General features: G+C 43.0%; 1 protein-coding gene across 5 annotated transcripts in view; it reads left to right on the top strand.

Annotated features, from left to right (window-relative positions):
• Nucleotides 1–18,529, top strand: part of FMN1 (formin 1) — a 346,645-nt gene that overhangs the window by 245,646 nt on the left and 82,470 nt on the right. The gene's annotated exons all lie outside the window — the stretch shown is intronic.

Here is an 18,529-nt window from a genome sequence, read left to right as displayed (position 1 = left end):
TATTCTGCTTAAATTTAAATAATACATTAACTTCTCTGGGGGGGTTCCAAACAAAACATTAATTTTTGCATCAAAATTGAGCAAGATGACTGTATTCTATTGTTCAGTGTAAGGTAATAAAAACCATTACAAAATAATTTATTCTTCCAGTTAGAAATGGCTGAATTAGGTTATAGCCACCTTAAAGAGGGTTTCAAAGGTCAACAGTGGTAGGAAGGTATCAGTTGTTGTTTGTTCAACCCAGGCAAAGGCGAGTGCTCTATCTCCTCTCATCTCTTAGCCCTGTAAAACCCTTGGCCTGCCCTCTCTTGTGCTAGTTTGTGCAGAAACATGATCTGTGTTTGATGTTCTTCTATGCCAGCATGTAGTTCTGCTGCCGTGCATTTCACCATTACAGGCTGCGCTGTAAGGCTTTGACATTTACATGATTTTAGTGCTAAATTGCAAAGAAAATAAAGAGAGAGAGAAAAAGGAGGGGTAGTGAAAAACACGATAGTTCAGGCTTCCCTATTTTTATTAGATTTATATTTTTGTTGTGATCTTTTGTTTTTGTGCTTCAAAGATGTATATTTTGTCAGACAATTATAAAGAAAGGTAGAAGCTTTTATATGACCCCAGATGATGGGAGAAAGGGAAGAAGATGATGATAATGATGCTTTTATAGTAAAATAATATAAATATAGTGCTGAGTTTGCCTTTATTATATTACTGTATAAAACATATATGAAACTTGACAAAGTCAAATAATGGATGAAAGTAATGACATTATGACACACAGCAAATGTTTTCAAAAAACATTCTTGTAATCTTTTGATGTGCCAATGTGTTTAGCACTTGAAAGGCACCCAGAATTTTTTGGAGGAATGCTAATACATTTCTCTAATGAATTTCTCTTACATTTAAACAAAAAAATAGTTGTACTAGGAACATTTGCATAATAGTAGTAATAGGAGCATTGTGTATAAATATGCCTTTTTTTAAACATTCCCTTTCACATTTCTCTTGTTAGATAACACTGTAGTTTAGTTCGCATCAGATGTTTTAATTGAAGAGGATATAATTTTAACACATACAACAAACATTTGATGAGTCTCTGTAGTTTATTGTAGCTGTTAAAAAGTTGTGGTTGCTGCCAGAATACCAGTGAAAGTCTAAAACTGAAACAGATGTGATTAGCAGAAACCAAGTCCAGAGAAGCGTCAGGCCCAGCCATCCAGACAGGCGCGGCCCTTCAGATGTAAATAATTTGAACAATATTAACTGCAGTTGCCTGTATTATAGGGTACATTAGATTTATTTTATGGTTTGGTTGGCAAAGGTAGCTTGTGTGTCCAGTCAAAGCAAACCTCCATGGAAGTGTGATGAGACAAGGGCAATAAACAGGGGGTTTTCTCATGTGCTACTAGGGGAAAAACTACTGCTCTGTGCAGCGTTAGTGTTATTTTTCACAAACCTATTTTCTCAGACAATATGATAGCACAAAAATGAAGACAAAAAGCCACAGTAAATTTAAATACCACCCAGTGTATCTGAAATAACACGTTCAAGGTAAATGCTTGTTTCTTTAATAAAGGTATCAAGTATCAGAGGGGTAGCCGTGTTAGTCTCTCTTTGTAAAAAAGCAACAAATTGTGTGGCAAGACTAACAGACGTTTGTTAGCATGCAGCTTGAGTGAATTTCTTCACTTTCTTGTGAAGAAGTGGGTATTCACCCACGAAAGCTCATGCTGCAAAACGTCTGTTAGTCTATAAGGTGCCACAGGATTCTTTGTTGCTTTTAATAAAGGTAGATTGTTACTATTACACAAATTATTTGCTGACCACTTTATCAAGGCATTCATTTATCTGTATATCATAGATGTTAAAATAGGAAGGATTGAGTTGTCATGCCAGAGAGAGATGTCTTAGTGGTCTAAGCCTTGGGTTTGAAATACCTAGACTCTATGGAACCAAGAGTTCAAATCCAGACAGGGGCCATGCAGCCTTTCATCCTTTTGAGGCAAACAGATTGAGTTCCATGCAATTTAATGGACAGACATCTTTAAAGGGACAGTTTCAACTAAAAATTGGCTCAAAAATATTTAAAAAAAACAAACAAACAAGCTTTCGCAAAACAAATAGAAATCTTTCAATTACTTTTTTTTACAAACTTTGAGTCAAAACAATTTCTAACACACATTCTGCCCACGCTTTGCACAGCCCTGAGAACTTTAAAGTTAAAAAGATTATATACAGAAGTTAAATAGATTTAACTGAATATCATTTTTCAGGCTGAGAGAAATACAGAAAGTACACAGTATAACTAGTGAAATATAAATAAGAGATGAAATCCTGGCTCCTATTGACTTCTGTGTTGCCAGGATTTCAACTAAGGTTTTTATAGTTCTTTCATTTTCAATAATTAATTTTATAAGATGGGATTTTTAAGTTAACACTGTTCTTTTAAAAACAAAGTTTCCCTTTGCTCTGCATGGGTTTTAAAAATTGTATTACTCCTTTTGCTTGGTCTGTGGCAAAAATTTCCATCTCCCTTCCCTTCACCTCCCAAAATATTCCTTTCTTATCATTGTTCAGTATGCTGTTTGGTTACTACTCCCAAAAAGGTAGTTTCATTTCAGTGGTTACATATGAATGTATAAAACACTTAATTATTTTAAGTTGAAAGCTGATGTACCTGATCCATTTTTCTATATCAGGCATTATTTTACATGTTCCCTCTCATTCATCTCCTGTTTAGGATAAACAATCCCAATATTTTCAATTTCTATTTATATGAGAGGTTTTTCTGTGCCCTTGGTCTCTCTTGTTGCCCCTTCATGTTCTGCAATATTATTTTTGAAATGATGTGACCAGTACTGCACACACAGTACCATTGATTTACATAAAGGTATTATACAATTTTTTGTATTATTCACCATCCCATTCCTAGCACTTTGCTTTTTTATGACTGCAGATAAACACTGGTGTGTGTGTATGGGGGATTGTCTTTGTTGAGTGGTCTACTGTGGGAGAAGAGATGAGCCAACACTGAGCACTTTTGACATCCCACTCTTATTGTACGTGGGTAGGATTCACAAAAGTGCCTGCGTGAGTCAGAAGCATACGTCCCATTGAAAGGCCACAGGATTTGTGCTCATACGACAGTCAGTTGCTTTTGTAAATTCCACCTTTTCTCATGTGCCTATGTAGTTAGATATGAAGATGCTGGCCACCATTTCTATGCTAGCAAATTATGGGTGCAACTGAAATAGTTTAAATGTTTACATTACAAGCTCAGTCAAGTACATATATGACTAAGTGGCAATACATTTCCCCTCAAATAATGCAGATGCAAAGTTAGAGGATTGGTGAAGCCTGGGCTCCAAATTTATTTATGTATCAGTTTATTTTGTGCAAAAGTGTGCTCTGGGTAAGTAGTAGTATCTCTATATGTTAATCACTCAATCATATGATATATATATGATTCACCTTTGGTAGTCTGTCCCTTACCCACTAATCCCTCTCCACCATGACTTATTCTACATGTCAGCCCCTTCTCCTAATAAATATGTTGTTTAATATTTATTATATTCACTACGGTAGTACCTAGGGACTGACTGAGAACAGGGCTCCATTATATTAGACACTTAGCAAGTAGAAAAGAGCTGTGACAGGGTAGTAAGCCCTTAAGGTAGCAGTGCTTACTGGTCAGCCCACTCCCAGTCACATGGCATGGGACTTCAAAATTTTGGAAATTTTTGTTTTGTTTGTTTATTCAAAGACCTAGGCAATAAGAGGTATTGGTGAAGAGGAAACAGTCCTGAGAATAAGTAGTGCTTGGGAGAAAGGCAGTCATTGTTTCTTTAAGGGCCTTGAAAGGCAGGTGGGGCAAGTCTCCCCTCTCACCCAGGCAGTTGGGAATGAGCTGGGAAAAGGAGACTAGCATATATACTACCTTCTCTAAGAACATAAGAATGGCCATATTGGGTCAGACCAAAGGTCCATCTAGCCCAGTATCCTGTCTACTGACAGTGTCCAATGTGAGGTGCCCCAGAGGGAGTGAACCTAACAGGTAATGATCAAGTGATCTCTCTGTTGCCATCCATCTCCACCCTCAGACAAACAGAGTCTAGGGACACAATACCTTACCCATCCTGGCTAATAGCCATTAATGGACTTAACCTCCATGAATTTATCTAGTTCTCTTTTAAACCCTGTTATAGTCCTAGCCTTCACAACCTCCTCAGGCAAGGGGTTCCATAAGTTGACTCTGCGCTGTGTGAAGAAGAACTTCCTTTTATTTGTTTTAAACCTGCTGCCCATTAATTTCATTTTGTGGCCCCTAGTTCTTATATTATGGGAACAAGTAAATAACTTTTCCTTATTCACTTTCTCCACATCACTCATGATTTTATATACCTCTATCATATCCCCCCCTTAGTCTCCTCTTTTCCAAGCTGAAAAGTTCTAGCCTCTTTAATCTCTCCTCATATGGGACCCATTCCAAACCCCTAGTCATTTTAGTTGCCCTTCTCTGAACCTATTCTAATGCCAGTATATCTTTTTTGAGATGAGGAGACCACATCTGTATGCAGTATTCAAAATGTGGGCGTACCATGGATTTATATAAGGGCAATAAGTTATTCTCTGTCTTATTCTCTATCCCCTTTTTAATTATTCCTAACATCCTGTTTGCTTTTTTGACTGCTGCTGCACCCTGCATGGACGTCTTCGGAGAACTATCCACGATGACTCCAAGATCTTTTTCCTGACTCGTTGTAGCTAAATTAGCCCCCATCATGTTGTATGTATAGTTGGGGTTATTTTTTTCCAATGTGCATTACTTTACATTTATCCACATTAAATTCCATTTGCCATTTTGTTGCCCAATCATTTAGTTTTGTGAGATCTTTTTGAAGTTCTTCACAGTCTTCTTTGGTCTTAACTATCTTGAGCAGTTTAGTATCATCTGCAAACTTTGCCACCTCACTTTTTACCCCTTTCTCCAGATTATTTATAAATAAGTTGAATAGGATTGGTCCTAGGACTGACCCTTGGGGAAACACCACTAGTTACCCCTCTCCATTCTCTCTCATAGCAAGGCAGACGTCATCAGGAGACACTGCCTCCAAACTGGAGGACTAATTGGGAAAGGGTGTTCAGCTGAAAGTAAAGCTGGCTAAAGCCCTGCAGCTGGCCTAAACCACTACCCCAGCTCCATTGATGAGGGCTAAGCAGGAAACTCCTGTTTGAAGTGGGAGTTACTCTCTGTTCTAATGCTAGAGGCAGAGAACTGCCTGAAATACAACCCCAGCCCCAGAAAGAGGGCTGAGGGGAAACTCCTGTCTGGAGGAGGGCAATACTGTGACTGGCTTAAGGCGAGAGACAGAGGGATTGCTCACAATACAGCCCAGCTGCTGCAGAGAAGGGCTGGAAGTGGCTTCAAGGACACCACTTCATATCTGAATAAGAAGAATCTGTCAGAAGCCACAAATCCAAGGTGGGGCTAGCAGAGCTGCAGATGCGGAAGAGCCGCTGACAAGCAGGGGGAAGGTAGGAGCATTCCAGAGAAATAGTGGAGGTATTGAAGGAAGAGTCCTTAAACAGGGTCCCTGGACTGGGACCCAGAGGAGAGGATGGACCTGTGGGTTCCCCCAACTCTCCCTCATAACAAGCAGGGAAGTACAGACATCAAGAGTAAAAAAGGCCAAGAACTGTGAATTCCAGACAGAAGCTGAGGGACAGGCTTAGAGGCCATTAGATGTTGAGCTTTTTTATTTTGGGGCTTTTCTATTAATCCTAGAAAGGGAACAAATTGAGAAGTGTCCTGGCCAGAGGGCTGGGCCATGGAAACAGCAGGTCATTGTGGACAGATAAAGGGACTGCTAGAGTGAAAGAACTGCTCTGACACTGCATCCTAACATTTGGATGCACTCCTGAGATGAGAAGCTCAACTACAAACTCAAATAGGCAAGACAGACAAAGGGTAGGGGAAAGAGGTATGATATGCTGTAACATTTTGGGATTCAACTCAGACCAGTGAGAGGTTGTGTCACCACTTGTCCTGTAACTCTGAGTGCCTTAAAATGTTCTGCTCCTGTAGCTCTCTGTCTGGATGCTCCAAGCCAGCATACAAGGTGTGGGTGGGGATGGGTGTAGAGCTGCCCTAGTTCAGAAACTCTGAATCCAGCAGCCTGCTTGTTACACCTCAGCCACACTGTGGTCTCCACCAGCCATGATTACTACTAGCCAAGTGACCCCCAACATACCTCCTGTCCCAAAACTGACTGCCCTGAAATGTCCAGCCCTCTCCTGGACCACTGAGAGACGTAATAAAGTCTATTGCCCTTTTAAAGAGACAAAAGCACATCAGCTTGTTGCTTTAAATTGAGTTAATAATCACTTACAGTCAAACAGCACTGGGTTGATTTAGAATAAAAGTAAAACAAGTTTAGTTAATCAAAGAGAGATTTTAAGTGAGTTCAGGTGTAAGGGATAAAGTCAGAAATAGTTACAAACAAATAAAAATGGGGAGTAAGACATAACAAAACTACAGTCTTGGTTCAAGGTAAGAGTCTTACCACCTTCCAGCCTCCTTCCAGCAAGATGGCCGACCACCACGTTGGTCAAGATCTCCCCCAAAGTCTGAAGTACTTGGTTTCTTTGTCTTCTTAGGTAAAAGTTAACTTGAGATTTTTTTGCCCCTGTCTTTTATAGTCAAGTGTACATTTGAAATGTATCCTTAAAGTTCAGTGCCATTGCTGTGAGGAAAGGTGCCAGGGAGTCTGATAGAGATGTGTGTTTCTGTGATTCCATGAAAACACTCTAATAACATCATCCATGTCTGCCCTGCCAGTCTCCTGTATATAAACATTCTGAGGCTGCTCTTATGTCTCCTCCTGCTAGCTTCAGTTTCTTTGGTTCCCTGGGCTTGTTTCTACCTGGAATTTCCTTCTTCCCCAAGTCCACATATCACCACATGGGTCTTAATGCTTCCCCAGTTGATAGCATATTAGCTCATATGCAGTATTGGGTCTGGAGGATGCTGGGGGAAAAATGGTGAAATTCCCCCCAAAAAACTGCCCTTGTGTTAGACCCAATATGGACACAGTTCACTTCTGGAACAGGATTTTCTGTGCATTAAAATGTCGTGACTTTAAAGTCTGATAAATTGCAACCCTGCAGACTGAACCTGGATAATAGAACTCACTTCCACAAGGGATAAGTTGGTCCACTAACTTCACCATGTTCAGATCTAAAAGCAAAACTAATTTCCCTCAACCCCATTACATTTGGCAGTACAGGCAGGGAAGGATGATCATGAGATGCATTGCTTTATTTCTTTTTAATTTTTGCAAGACCATCTGATACTATGTGTTTATTTTAGAAAACTCTTTCCAAAACATATTTCATGTTTGCGGAGGACTGTTTTCAGTGGTTCATAGGATTATGACCATATTAAAACCAATTTTCTCCAGAATATTCAGAGACATTTTCTCTCATGCTATACTATTATTTTCTACCCCCATGTGTTTTGGTGTTAGAGCTGTTCTTGCAGAAGGTTGCAATATTTTTTTTGTTTGTTTTTTTAACAGGGGAAATGAACTTCTTCTGTCTCTTTACACATGATACATAATAGCTGAACTGTTTTAGCTCACATTTTCCAAAAATATTCACTTTTTGGATGGAGACTAAGACTGAAACATTTCAGTCTGAAAGATGACAGGTTCCAGAAGTTAGACATGTCTTGAAATATAGGTTAGAATGCAAATGCTTAACTATTGCAGTCACTGCCTCTATAATTATTGCTGGGCAGAAACTGCAAAACATTTTCCACCAAGATTTGTTCAAATTTTAAAATAAAATGATTTGGCTATGTTTGCACCATATTTGTGTTTTCCAAATATTGTAAGCAAACAGGTTTACTAATAGGAATGTCTACTGAAACAGCAAATTTTTATGAGTATATCACATCAGTCACTATTCACAGAAAATTAACTTCAAATTCATAATTACAAATATGCACACCTGAGGCTCAGTTACTCATTCAGTGACAAAATAGAAACATACCACATTAAATAAGCCCAGTTATAAAATATTTTCAGCAAAACTAAGAATTTTATTTTAATTTCAATTTTAAAATTAAATTAAAATTAAATGGATTTAATTTAATTTAAAATTTTAAAATTTAATTTTTCAGAATGATTTGGTGAATAAATTCAAGAAATTGGCAACTGTTCATGAGCTATTCTCCAAACAGAAATATTCAATATTAATTGTATATATATATTTGTTTATTTTCTAAGATCTAATATACATGTATAGAGAACATTCTATGCATTAGATAAAATGCATTATGTCGAGTAAAGACTTTTTTTTTGTGATCATGAGGCATAGTTAAAGACAAGCATTCAGGTATTTGACTAAAAAGAGTAATGGTCGAGGATGAGCCAAAACAAAAGGAAATATTTGTCCAGAAGATTGGCCTTTGTCCTGTATTATCAATTGTATATAGAAATATAATTCTTTATGTCATGCTTTTCTTACTCAAGATATCACAGAACATTTTACAGAGTAACTAGCTCCATTTTGGTACTTTAGTGACTGCCTAGGCAAATGCAATAGAGTATGTTCTCATCAAAATCTCATACTCAACCATGGACTGCTTTTTGGTTTTGTTTTTAAAGAAATGAACGCAGCCCACTGTGCGTGGGTGGGTGTCAATAAATTATTAAAAGCAATAGAAAATTAGCTAGCTGATATTAAACAAAATCTGAAGAGACTCAGCCCCATGGTAATCTCTAAAATAATTACCCCACCATTAACCCTTGGGCTAATGTTTGAGTACATATATGGGCATTACCTCATGGTACAAAGCTCATCAGCCTTGAGCTTTTTTTGATCAAATGGGGATGTGAATTTCACAGTTGAAGTCCCTCCAATGACAATGCCCTGCCACCAGAAATTCTAATTTAAAGAAGGGATGATGTGATTTTTTTTTTGACTAGCTAAGGTCAAGACCCTGAAATTACTATCCACACCTTGAATTATACCTAGAAGAAGGTAAGGAGCCGGTGACTTTTATTGGGAATTGGTTAATTTAACAAAAGGAATATTGGTTAAGACCCTGCATTTTTTGGTTCTAACGTCTAACAATTTTGAATGCCGACTTTCTTTCTAAATACTCCTTAGTAGTTCTCTGAATAATTTACTTAGTATGTGCCAATAAATGGTTATGAGTGGAAGATGACTGTTATGTGTTAACAATGGATACAATTTTCAAAAGGACACAAATGATTTAGGAGTCTAAATCCCATTTTCAAAAGTGATTTGGGCACTTAGAAGCCAGTGGGTACATCTATACCAGAGCTGGAGGTGTAATTTCCAGCTCTCGTAGACGTACACATGCTAGCTTTGATGGAATTAGCATACTAAAAATAGCAGCATAGCTGCAGCTGTGTAGGTGGTAGAATGGGCTAGTCACCCTGACTTAAGTCTCATCCAACACCGTATGTACATACTTGGTGGTTAGTCCATCCTGCCACCCATGCCCCTGTGGCTACATTGCTACTTTTAGTGTGCTAGCTCTAGCATGTATAGCTACCTGAGCTGAGAATCGCACCTTCAGGTCTGGTGTAGATGGACTTAAGTCTCATTGAAATTCAAGTGCCTAAGTCACTTTTGGAAGTGAGACTTAGGACCCTAAGTCACTTAGACATTTATGAACTTTTTATCCAGAATCAGTAAATATGCTATATTGTTCTTTTCTGGGCTGGGTCAGATCAAATAATTTCTTCTTATTAATTAAAATAGTTTACAACTAAAGTTTTGAGAAGCAGATGCAGGATAGATCATGAGGAACAAAACAGTTGTAACTTGAATGCTTGCTTTTCCCCCATAAAACTTGGTCCAATAAAAGATATTACTTCACCCACCTCTTCTCGCTAATATCCTGGGACAAGCCTTGCTACAACAACACTGCAAACAACGTTTTCTATTTGGCAGGTACAAGATAGGGGTTTAAAAATAAACTTTGTGCATGCGCACTGTGTTTTGCTGTACAATAAAACTAAAAGTCTGCTAGCGTTCCAGTGGTACTATGCATGTGTGCAAACATACAATGACTGGAAATTTTCATTAATGGATGATCTCTCCATATTCCATTAGATTTCCGCATGTCTGCAGAAGATAGTTGAATGAATTTTCACTTTAATACATAGGAGACTCAACATCTTTAGAGTTTAGATAGTGTGAAGTGAATGAGGCATGGGTAAGCAGTAAGTGAGGCTGTGTATTGTATTGTGGGCTAAGCATGGCTAGAAGCTGAAGCTAGACAAATATAGACTAGAAATAAGGTTCAAACTTTTAAAGGTGATGGTAATTAATCATTGGAATAACTTACCACTGGATGTGGTTGATGTTTTATCACTTGAAGTCTTTTAAAATCAGGAAAGTATGTCTTTCTAAAAGATCTGTGTTTTAGCTCAACCAGAAGTTATGGGTTTGATGGAAGAATTACTGGTATTATGCAGGAGGTCAGAGATCCCACACTACAGAAATAAATTGATCAACTTTTTCCACATACGCTGTCACAATCCACAAACACACCTTATTCAGATTTTTCTGAGACCCCTGTACCTGATTCATTATATATGGTTGTTATATGTGGTGTAAATTAGGCAGACAATACAGTTCAGTTCCATAGTACTGCTCCAGCACATCAGACAAGACTGAGGTTCTGATCATTTATTGGGTTCTGCTAGCACAGAGCCCTGCACCTGTGTGAAGTCCTAATGAAGTTACTGGGACCTGACTGGAAAAATGATGGGGTTTAGCTTTGCCTAGTTATTAAATTCACTTATATGAATTATTCTTTCCCTTGCGGTATGTTTGTCATGGTGTTTACTAAATCTAAACTACAGTTTTAGAGTGAATACAGTAACCAGAGTCTTAGATGTGTTGCTATGGTGTGAAAAATATTTAATTTTACTAGCAACCTTTTTTTTTTGTTTGATTTTTGCTTGGTAAACAATCTCATCATGAGGGATTTAAGGTAGTAAATACAACAATAATAGATGTAAGATATTGATTTGCTTTATCTGTCTCTTAAAGCAAAACAGGGAATTCTTTTATTTTTAGTTTATTTTGATTTAATAAATGTATGACTTAATGTCTAAACACGTCATTACGTACAAGAGAATCACAAGCCATTATAAAATCTAAAATACTTCCCATCAGTTAAAAGCAACAAAGAGTCCTGTGGCACTTTTAAGACTAACAGATGTATTGGAGCATAAGCTTTCGTGGGTGAATACCCACTTCGTCATGCATCTGACGAAGTGGGTATTCACCCACGAAAGCTTATGCTCCAATACATCTGTTAGTCTTAAACGTGCCACAGGACTCTTTGTGGCTTTTTACAGATCCAGACTAACATGGCTACCCCTCTGAGGCCTTGTCTACACTACAAGACTATTTCGAATCAACTTAGTTCGAATTTGTGGATTCGACCTTATGAAGTCGAATTTGTGTATCCATACTAAATACACAAATTCGAATTTCTGAGTCCACATTCACGGGGCCAGCGTCGACTTTGGAAGCGGTGCACTGTGGGAAGCTATCCCACAGTTCCCGCAGTCCCCGCTGCCCATTGGAATGCTGGGTAGAGCTCGCAATGCCTGCTGGGGGAAAAAATGTGTCGAGGGTGGTTTTGGGATACTGTCGTCATTGAACCGTCAATCACACCCTCCCTCCCTGAAAGCGCCGGCGGGAAATCTGATCGCGCCCTTCTCTGGTCGGTTACAGCGCAGACGCCACAGCACTGCGAGCATGGAGCCCGCTGCGATCATCGCTGCACTTATGGCCGTTGTCAACGCCTCGCACCTTATCGTCCACCTCTTCCACAGTCAGATGCTGAGAAATCGGGCGAGGAGGCTCCGGCAGCATGGTGAGGAGAGTGGCGCAGACCTCTCAGAAAGCAGGGTACGCCGCGCCGTGGAGATCATGGTGGCAATGGGTCAAGTTCATGGTGTGGAACGGCAATTCTGGACCCGGGAAACAAGCACGGACTGGTGGGACCGCATAGTGCTGCAGGTCTGGGATGAAACAGAGTGGCTGCGAAACTTCAGGATGCGTAAGGGCACTTTCCTTGAACTCTGTGACTTGCTGGCCCCTGCCCTGAAGCGCCAGGACACACGGATGCGAGCAGCCCTGAGTGTGCAGAAGCGAGTGGCCATAGCCCTCTGGAAACTTGCCTCGCCAGACAGCTACCGGTCAGTAGCGAACCACTTTGGCATGGGCAAATCTACCGTGGGGGTTGCTGTGATTCAAGTAGCCCACGCAATCGTTGAGCAACTGCTCTCAAAGGTAGTGACTCTCGGAAACATCCAGGTCATCATAGATGGCTTCGCCGCGATGGGATTCCCAAACTGCGGTGGGGCTATAGATGGGACTCACATCCCTATCCTGGCACCAGCCCACCAGGCCAGCGAGTACATTAACCGAAAGGGCTACTTTTCAATGGTGCTGCAAGCACTGGTGGACCATAGGGGACGTTTTACCAACATCTTCGTCGGGTGGGCGGGCAAGGTTCATGACGCGCGTGTGTTCAGGAACTCTGGTCTCTTCAAACGCCTCCAGGCAGGTACTTTCTTCCCGGACCACAAAATAACGGTTGGGGATGTGCAGATGCCTACAGTGATCCTCGGGGACCCGGCCTACCCGCTAATGCCCTGGCTCATGAAGCCCTATACAGGCCCCTTGGACAGTGAGAAGGAACTCTTCAACTACCGGCTGAGCAAGTGCAGAATGGTCGTGGAGTGTGCTTTCGGACGTCTCAAGGGGAGATGGCGGAGCTTACTCACTCGCCGGACATCAGCGAAAAGAATATCCCGTAGTTATTGCTGCTTGCTGTGTGCTCCACAATCTGTGTGAGAGCAAGGCGAGACCTTTTTGGCCGGATGGGAGGTTGAGGCAAATCGCCTGGCTGCTGTTTACGATCAGCCAGACACCCGTGCCGAGAGAATATCCCAGCGGGAAGCGCTGTGCATCCGGGAGGCTTTGAAAGCTAGTTTCCTCGCAGAACAGGGTAACCTGTGACTGTCCACTTGATTTTAAGAGAGCCTGATCATGGGCCTGTGTCTGTAAGTGTCGAGTTAGATCTGAGCTCACAAACCCGGTTCTCCAAGTTTCCCCCACTTCCAAAGCACATTTTAAAACTAATGAAATGTAACAGTAATTAATAATAAATCTTTCGTTGACTTTGCATTTCTGTTCCTGGGTTGAAACATGGAAGCATACTGTGCTGGGTTCGGTGTGCACTGATGTACAGACCGCTTGTCCAATACAGGACGGACAGCCTCCTGCTCCTTCATAGGTCTGTGGGGTGGGGGACGGTTTACAGTGATTGTGCATGTACGGGTGGGTTTGCAGGAATGGGTGGGTTTGCAGGAAGGGGTGAGGGGTGCCGTCTTTGGATAGGGGTTTGCATGATGGCTGTGGGCTGTGGGTTTGGGCGTTGGAAGGGGTGAGGGGTGTGGGGGATGGGTGAGTATCTGTCCCTGGATGAGGGCTCTTTTTGGGGCTCAGGGCAGCGGAGAGGCTCGTGGCTACGATCGAAGTGCATGGTAAGGGAAGCCTGCCTTTACATTCGGGGATGGCAGGCGCCAGGACCCTGGACAAGCATACACATCAACGAATGACCCGGGGCAGCATACACCACACAGACTGACCCTGGTGCCTAGTGACTGCAGTCTGTGTGTGCCCTGCAGTTGACCCTGCCCCCAAGTCTGTACCCTGGTAATGTGGGCTATGCACTGCAATTAAAAATCCCCCCCACAAAGTCTTCTGACACGAGAAACGTGACGGAAACAGAGAGTAACAGCAAACCGCTTTTAATAATGTTATACACAGTGGGGGGTTGAAACTTGGATTTGGGACTGGGTGATCCTGTAAGGGAAGAACTTCTACAAATTTAGAGCGCGAGAGGTGTCTTGTACATTAGCGCTCTGCTGCGGTGCAGTGACAGTTCTCACGGCCCCTACCGCCCCTCCTTCTTGTAACTTTGGGTGAGGGGACAGGACTTCTTGGCGTTGGAGGGCGGTTGCAGATGCAGTGCAGGGGGGCTCTCTCCTCCTGCCTGCGGTCCTGCAGAACATCTACAAGGCGCCGGAGCGTGTCCGTTTGCTCCCTCATTAGACCAAGCAGCGTTCGAGTCGCCTGCTGGTCTTCCTGCCGCCACCTATCCTCCCGTTCGATGTGTGTGCGATGCTGCTGACACAGGGTCTCCCTCCACTGTCTCTGCTCTGCCGCCTCGGCTGTGGAGCAGGCCATCAGTTCCGCGAACATGTTGTCCCTAGTCTTTTTCTTTCGCCGCCTAATGTTAGCCAGCCTCTGCGAGGTGGATGACGGGGCAGTCTGGGAAAGAGCCGAAGCTGTGTGATGGGAAAAAGTAAGTGATTTCCTTGAACAGATACATGTTTGCGAACAGTGAACACAGTCTAGTCAGTTTCTGTGAACAAGACCATACAGGGCACCTAGTCTCACGAGATCTCAGGCCAAGTTCGAGATTTCGGAATACGCTTTCAGTGGTTGCGGTCTTGCACAGGAGAGACGCCAAGCGGGGAGGGACAGCTGAATCCGTCTAGCAGCCAGTCCTGGTAAGCCTTACAGTAGAGTCTGCTTAACAGTTAATCGATAGCTGTGCCCTCCCGCTAAAGGCAATCTGGAAAGCATGAAGTCTGAGCCTTTTCCAGCCCCTCCCGGCAGTGCACGGGAAAGATCACTGTATGCTTTTCCTCTGTGGCCTCCAACACGTGGCTGTTAAGCGAGGGTCATTCTTATGCAAAGTAAAAGTCTACCATTCACAACAGTAACAGTACACTAATTGCCCTAATTAGATGCAGCACTTCCAGAACGACATTACCCTGAGGCGTGTCACTTGGAGTCAGAGAGAGTGGATGCTAAGAGAAGCCCTGCACAGACCAGGACCATATGCTGCCATGCTTGTCGAGGCGATGATTCCCCTTTACATTAGGATGGCCTGGCGCGGAAGAGTGTGCTTCCACAGAGCACCCAATAAGGCACCTCTCCCCAGGAACCTCCTGCTGAGGCTTTTCGAGCTGCTCTCTGAGAGCTTTTTTGAACTGTCCCAAGAGGATTATTGCTCTATTCCTATATGTGTTGACCTACTTTTTATATAGTTTGAGATTTAAAATTTTTTATATAGTATTTCTATTTTTTATATACCTGTTTCTTAAAAAATAAATGTTTCCCTGTTTGTAGCACTTACCGCCTGATCCTTCCCCTGATTCTGAGTCCGGGTTAACGGGCGGGGACGGTTGGTAGGGGATCTCTGTGAGGGTGATGAAGAGATCCTGGCTGTCAGGGAAAGCGGGAGTGGGTTCGCTGTCGCCTGCGCCGTCCTCCAAAGACCATTCCTCATCTTCCCCATCGGCGAACATCGAGGAGGAACTGTCCCGGTACACTATTCCGTCCTCGGAGTCCACCGTCACTGGTGGGGCACTGGTGGCAGACCCACCTAGAATGGCATGCAGTGCCTCGTAGAAGCGGCATGTCTGGGGCTTGGCTCCGGAGCGTCCGTTTGCCGCTCTGACTTTTTGATACCCTTGTCTTAGGTCCTTGACTTTCACGCGCGGCACTGCATCGCATCCCGGCTGTATCCTTTGTCTTTCATGGCTTTGAGAGCTTCTCGAAGGTCTTTGCATTCCGCTTGCTGGAGCGCAGCTCGAGCACAGACTCCTCGCCCACACAGCGATCAGATCCATGACTTCCCGGTCAGTCCATGCTGGGGCCCTCTTTCTATTCTGGGATTGCCCGGACTCCTCTGCTGGAGAGCTCTGCATCGTTGCAGGTGCTGCGGAGCTCGCCCCGATGTCCAACCAGGACGTCAGATTCAAAGTGCCCAGACAGGAAAATGAATTCAAATTTTCCCGGGTCATTTCCTGTGTGGCTGGCCAGAGAATCCAAGCTCGGACTGCTGTCCAGAGCGTCAACAGAGTGGTGCAGTGTGGGATAGCTCCCGGAGCTACTAAGTTCGATTTGCATCCACACCTAGCCTAATTCGAGCTAGCCATGTCGAATTTAGCGTTACTCCACCTGCCGGGGTGGAGTACCAAATTCGAACTAAAGAGCCCTCTAGTTCGAATTAAATGGCTTCCTGGTGTGGACGGTTGAGTGGTTAGTTCGAATTAACGCTGCTAAATTCGAATTAAAGTCCTAGTGTAGACCAGGCCTGATACTTGTTCCCATCAGTTGTAAATCTAAAAAACAAACCAAAATAGAATATATAATAAACCAGGGCTTTGTCAAGCTGGGCCTTAAAAACCTCTAAGGATGGAGATTCCACCACCTCCCTAGGTAACCTCTTCCAGTGCTTCACCACCCTCCTAGTGAAATAGTTTTTCCTAATATCCAACCTAGACCTCCCCTACTGCAATTTGAGACCACTGCTCCTTGTTCTGTCATCTGCCACCACTGAGAACAGCTTAGCTCCATCCTTTTTGGAACCCCCCTTCAGGTGTTGATGTCTGCTATGAAATCCCCCCTCACTCTTCTTTTCTGCCCAGTTCAGTCAGCCTTTCCTCATACATCATGTGCCTCAGCCCCCTAATCATTTTCATTGCCCTCTGCTGGACTCTCTCCAATTTGTCCACAAACTTTCTGTAATGGGGGGCCCAAAACTGGACACAATACTCCAGATGTGGCCTCTCCAATGTTGAATAGAGGGGAATAATCACTTCCCTCAATCTGCTGGCAATGCTCCTACTAATACAGCCCAATATGCTGTTAGCCTTCTTGGCAACAAGGGCACACTGTTGCCTCATATCCAGCTTCTCATCCACTGTAATCCCCAGGTCCTTTCCTGCAGAATTGCTGCTTAGCCAGCCGGTCCCCAGCCTGTGGCAGTGCATGGGATTCTTCTGTCCTAAGTGCAGGACTCTGCACTTGTCCTTACTGAACCTCATCAGATTTATTTTGGCCCAATCCTCCAATTTGTCTGGGTCACTCTGGACCCTATCCCTACCCTCCAGTGTATCTACCTCTCCCCCCAGCTTAGTGTCTTCCACGAACTTGCTGAGGGTGCAATTCATCCCATCATCCAGATCATTAATGAAGATGTTGAACAAAACCAGCCCATGGACCGACTCCTGGGACACTCCGCTTGATACCGGCTACCAACTAGACATCGAGCCATTGATCACTACCTGTTGAGCCCAACGATCTAGACAGCTTTCTATCCATCTTATAGTCCATTCATCCAATCCATACTTCTTTAAGTTGCTGGCAAGAATACTGTGGGAGACAGTATCAAAAGCTTTGCTAAAGTCAAAGTATATCACATTCACCACTTTCCCCATATTCACAGAACCAGTTGTTATCTCATCATAGAAGACAATCAGGTTGGTCAGGCATGACTTGGCTTGGTGAATCCATGTTGACTGTTCCTGGTCACCTTCCTCTCCTCCAAGTATTTCAGAATGGATTTCTTGAGGATGTGCTCCATGATTTTTCCAGGGACTGAGGTGAGGCTGACCGGACTGTAGTTCCCTGGATTTGCCTTCTTCACAAGGTCACAACTTTAGCAATCCGAGGACCCCCATTTTGATTTAAAAATTTTTGGAGACCCCTAAGCCCCCTGCTCATCCCCAGGCCTCACCCCGACTCCACCCCTTCCCCCAAAGCCCCACCCCACTGCATCTCTTTATGACTCCTCCCCCAAGTGCACCCCATCCCTGCTCCTCTCCCTGCCTCCCAGCACCTTTTGCACACCACTCCCCAGCTGATCAGCGGTTCCCACAAACACCCTGGAGGTCTGTGGACCCCAGTTTGAGAAACGCTGTTATAGGGTATTCTGGAAGTCACCAAATCCAATTTCTGCCAACCAAGGCACTATCCAGAGGCCAAGATCTCTCATCAAGAACTGCCACTGACACTAGCCCTCCCTCTGGGAACTAATATCTTGAGCACCTCAAATGGTGGTTGTTGAAGAATCGCATGGAGAAAATGCTCTGTAGCAGACAAGGCTCTGTCTATTTAGGATTTTGTTTGGTGGCTAATGGTCAAGTACTTTCCCCATTGAGTGGTCTATGAAAGCAAGTTAACAGTCCAGTAGTAAGGAAAATAATTATGCATAAGAGCATAGATCTTCTACTAATTGAGAACAACTTTGTACAGTCTCATTGTTCTCATCAAAGCCTTGTAAATCATTTATAGGTAAGACATCCCAAATGTGAATGGCAAATTTAACTTGAAGTGTGTTTATTCTTTTTTCCCTTTAAACTGCTCTTCATATAAGACACCAATGTTTATGGGAACGCTCCTGAGAGGTTCTGTTAATACCCCCAACATCTGTTGCCTTCAGCTATGGACCCTCCCCTATAAATTCTCAAAGTCTCTGTGTTTCAAGTGACTCTTCTCTACTTTCCGACTGAGAAGGGCTAGCTGCATTTCCTTCTATTTAGTTAAAGGGCCCCACAGTCAGTCAGATAAGGTTACTAGCTCTGTCTCTTTCTTCATCCAGTGGCTGAGC

Source organism: Mauremys reevesii, linkage group 4 (genome assembly GCF_016161935.1).
Source record: "Mauremys reevesii isolate NIE-2019 linkage group 4, ASM1616193v1, whole genome shotgun sequence".
In the NCBI taxonomy this organism is placed as follows: Eukaryota; Metazoa; Chordata; order Testudines; family Geoemydidae; genus Mauremys; species Mauremys reevesii.
The sequence above is the reverse complement of the archived record's forward strand: the minus strand, read 5'-3'. Positions and strand labels throughout refer to the sequence as shown.